Source organism: Nannobrachium achirus, assembly GCF_963921795.1.
Source record: "Nannobrachium achirus genome assembly, chromosome: 18".
NCBI lineage: Eukaryota > Metazoa > Chordata > Actinopteri > Myctophiformes > Myctophidae > Nannobrachium > Nannobrachium achirus.
Window position 1 is genome coordinate 4,559,528 of NC_137825.1, and position 5,000 is coordinate 4,564,527.

A 5,000-nucleotide genomic window follows, 5' to 3' on the forward strand; every position below is an offset into this window, starting at 1 on the left:
GTCAAATAAATGCAACAAGTAAGATGTATAATATGAGCTGGAAAGCAAAGCAGTCTTCGTTCCTACTCTCACCTATGGTCATGTGGTGTGGGTCATGACCCAAAGTATAAGGCCGTAATGAATTCCCTCAGACGGGTGGCTGGTATCTCCCTTAGAGATAGGGTGAGAAGTTCAGTCACCCGAGAGAGACTTGGAGTAGAACCGCTGCTCCTACACTTGGAAAGGAGTCAGCTTAGGTGGTTGGGGCATCTAGTACGGATGCCCCCCGAGCGCCTTCCTAGGAAGGTCCTCGATGCACGTCCCACTGGGAGGAGACCCCGTGGCAAACAAAAGACCAGAGGAGGGACTATATCTTAGTCCCCCCACGAAACCGCGATTCCGCGATCACAGAATTTTTCGCGGAACTCGCGACCACCCGCGGATTTCTCGGCCATTCGCGGACTTTTCTGACGGCCGCGGAATAACAGTCGCGAGTGGCAGCAGAGCGGCGGGAGTAGTCATTACTATTATTATAAAACGATTTGTACATGGTTTGATCAGTGGCCACCTCATACAGAGCCTGGGGGAATCGCTTAGCTTCCCTCCTGCGAGCACTGACGCTGTATTGGTCCGGTCCCACATTCGTTCCTGACAGAAACTGTGTCCTAAACTATAGTTCCTCTCTATGCCTCTATGGCCCTGGCAATAACAATGCTAATGTAGAAGAGAATAAATAGATATTACACCCATACTAGGTAGTAGGTAGTCTATCCTCTAAAATGTGGTTACTATGGGCATGGTTTGGATGACAATATAGTCTTTGCAACAGAAAGTAATTATTAAAAACAATAGCAATTAAAAAATAATAGATTTCATTTAATATTACATTTTTATTCTCAAAAATGATTATTCGATTATTCTAACCACTAATTACAATTAATTGTGGCTATTTCATGAAGGGTTTTGCTTGATTATTAGAACTATATAATTTTTTGCTTGATAACTGGTCATTTTAGGTTGTTTTTTAATGTCCGCGGAATCAAGAAATGTTCTCCGCAGAATTCCGCAGAATCAGGATTGTTCTCCGCGGAATAATGATTTTTTTCTCCGCGGATTCCTGGGGGGACTAATATCTCCACACTGGCCTGGGAACGCCTCGGTATACTCCCTGAGGGAGTGGAAGAAGTTGCTCAGGATAAGGAAATCTGGAGGTCTCAGTTGGAACTGTTACCCCCGCGACACGATTTTGGATAAGCAGTCCATTTCTGTTTGTAATTGTAATTCATTTCTGTTTGGAATTGTAGTTCCTAAATAGAGGTTCTTCCGTTCAAAGGCTGTTGGTTCAGTGAAGTTGTGTCATGTGTGTGACATCATGTAGGAACTGACTCCAGTTTGGTTTCCTTCAGAAATGTCACATGTTTGAATGGAGAAAGACATTTTACTGTCTTTTATAATGTCACCACAGTGTGATTCTGTCTGTCTCTCTCTCTCTTTTTCTCTTTCTCTGTCATTGTCTCTGTCTGTCTGCCTCGCTCTTATTCTCATAATTCTCCAATTCTCTCCAACTCTCTCTCTCTCTGTCTGATCGCTGATACAAAAGCAAAGACAGGGACAGGCCAGGGAAAGTTCTCCAGGAATGTGCGTGTGTGTGCGTGCGTGTGCGTGTGTTGTGTGTAAAGTAATCATTGTCTCCTCTGTCAGACAGATACTGTGGGCAGAATGAATGCTTCTTTATGTCAGTGGTTCTCAACCTTTTCAGGCCGTGACCCCCAAGATAATCATATTTCAATGCTCGTTGCGAGGCGTTGTAGATCTGCTATTTTCACAATTTCTGCCTCTAATATTTGACAATTTGGCCAAATCTTTATTTGTCATTTTATAGGAATTAAAAAGTCCTTAAATCGTCACTTTAGAAATGTGCAGATGCCCTCTATACACTTAAACTTTATGTTAGTTTGTTGTTTTGTACTGGTGAGAGAGAAAACAATGTTACACATTAAGTTAATCATCTGGGGACTCCCCGAAATAATTTGGGGAGCGTGATTTTAGGGCAAAATGTGTAGGAGCAGTGTCCAAAAATGTGTTTGAAAAAATCAGCCTGATGGTGGCGCTATATGGGACAGATCCATGTTGATGACATGAATGTAGACATTCTGTGTACCGATTTTCGTGACTTTAGTCCAAAATCTGTAGGAGCAGTGACCAAAAATATGTTTGAAAAAATCGGCCTGATGGTGGCGCTAGAAGAGGGCCATGTGAGAAATGACAGCCAAGGAGTGTGTATGCAAAGTTTGGCATGGATCGGGGGAACGGTGGCAGAAATATGAGTAGGGGAAAAGTGTAACGTGTGTCAGACTGACGGACAGACAGCCGGTGGAGGTTTTGATAGTAACTGCGACCTGACGGTCGCAACAATCATCCAAAAACACCAAACATACAACATACAGACTTTTGGTATTTTGTTGAGTGGCCCCTGAGCCATCTTAAGTTGAGTAGCCCTGCTCTAGTAGAACGGACCTGAGTTTCAACTGTTGCTACTCTCCTCTTTTCCCTCTACACCATCTTTCCAAGCTATGTACTTTAACAGGGGGACCCCCTGGAACCCTATCAAAGACCCCTGGGGGTCCCCCAGACCCCACTTTGAGGGCCACTGCTGGAGAGTACATAATGAGTCATGTTTTTTTGTTTGTTCGTTCATGCGTGCGTGCTTGTGTGTGCGTGTGTGTGTGTGTGTGTGTGTGCGTGTGTGCGTGCGTGCGTGCGTGCGTGCGTGCGTGTGGCAGAAGCTAGGTTGTCTGTGAACCCAGAATAACTTTGTCACACTTTTCATTCTCCCCTCGTTCCACTTTCTACATGGTCACTATGGGCCGAGAGACACCCAGAGAGAGAGAGAGAGGGAGAGAGAGAGAGAGAGAGAGAGGAGAGAGAGGGAAAGTCTTGATAGTCCAAGGTCCCATTAGTCTGAGTAAGTTTAGGGTTAGGGTTAGCATTCACCAGCCTGGGACTAATGGGATGTCGGACTAATGACACATGGGAACAATGCTACGCGCCCAGAGAGAGAGAGAGAATTAACCGATTTAGGCCTAGAAATGATTGAATGCTTTAACCAGTGAAAAATAGCAGATATACAAGCTCACAGCGCGGCACAGAGTGCCGCGCTGCAAGCTTGTAGATCTGCTATTTTTGAAAAAGTCGTGAAAATGTGTGCAAATCTTTGAATATATGCATTTTCAAAGCGAACGTTTGTAACTCAGATTTTGCTTCTGGGTGGTCCCTGGAACTAAATATTTTGAGATGGGGTCCGTGGCCAAATAAATATCATTTTGGGGGTCCTTCAAATGAAAAGGTTTGAGAACCAACCACTGACATAGTAGTCTCTCAAGAACAGACTAGCTGAGCTCCAGTTAAGTGAAAAGGACCTTTTCTTTGACGATGGCTGGCCAGTTTGCTGACATAGAAACATAGGTTTTTCAAAAAAACCTTAGAAGGATTCAAAAGACACTTATAGAATCGGGTCAAAATAAGAATTTTCACAATTTTTCAAAAATAGCAGATCTACAAGCTCGCAGCGCGCTTGTATATCTGCTATTTTTTTATATTTAAAGCATAAAATATTGCGTCATAATGTGTTCAGGCCTAAGCTGGTTGCACTCTGCACTGCGTTTTTTTCGTTGCGAAATCCGGAGGCCATGGGGAGAGAGAGGAAAGAGAAAGAGAGCAAGGGACTCAGTGGTGACAGTTGTGAAAATCGGGGTCTGTACTTGGTCCCCTCCTTTTCCCTCCAGTACACCAAGTCTCTTCGACGGAAATATCAGAGCCCTGTGAGTTTGTAGATTGGCTATTCTCTGAATGGTGACAGCAGGGTTCATGTGCTTACAAGCCTGATTCATCAGTCCGTTACTGATCTTGTTTGCAAGTGACACCTTCACCAGTGTTGCCAGATGGGAAATACTGAATTATCGTACATCTGGCAACACTGACCTTCACGGACATGGAGTTTAAAGGAGAAGTTTGCCCATAACATTACTTTTGTTTCCTATCATTTGACGAAACACTTTGAAGTAAACTGGAGGCCACAGCAACAGTGTCTCACGTTGTATCTTGGCCCGTTAATCTTTAGCATTAAATAAGAATATATATTTTTCTAAACTGTTTCCACTGCTAAATCGTCTCATGACAGGAATGACGTGTGTGTGTGTGTGTGTGTGTGTGTGTGTGTGTGCGTGCGAGCGAGCATGAACTGACCTCCCGGTGAAGCCCATGCCCAGGCACGTTAACTTCCTCGCCTCGTGCATGTCACCGTTCGAACCGGTAATCTTTTCTTCTTTTTAAATATTTGGGTTCCAAACTCCCCCTTTTAACTGTGCACGCTAAATCTGACATCTTTATATATACCAGTAAGACTCCCTAAATTGGGAGATGTAAAAATCGGCCTGATGGTGGCGCTAAATGTGACGGATCCATGTTGATGACATGACTAGACATATGTGTACAGCTTTGCATGATTTTAGGGCAAAATCTGTAGGAGCAGTGCCCAAAAATGTGTTTAAAAAAATCTGCCTGATGGTGGGGCTAAATGTGACGGATCCATGTTGATGACATGACTCTAGACATATGTGTACAGCTTTGCATGATTTTAGGGCAAAATCTGTAGGAGCAGTGTCCAAAAATGTGTTTAAAAAAATCTGCCTGATGGTGGGGCTAAATGTGACAGATCCATGTTGATGACATGACTGTAGACATACTGTGTACCGATTTGCGTGATTTTAGGTAAAAACTTGTAAGAGCAGTGTCCAAAAATGTGTTTTGTAAGAATCGGCTTCATGGTGGCGCTAGAAGAGGGGCATGTGAGAAATGGGGGGCGGAGGTAGTGGTTTGGCAGGCAAGGAGTGTGTGTGCAAAGTTTGGTATGGATCGGGGCAACGGTGGCGGAGATGTGACGTGTGACTGATAGACTGACAGCCGGTGGAGGTTTTGATAGTAACTGCGACCTGGCGGTCGCAATAATCATCATTACGGGC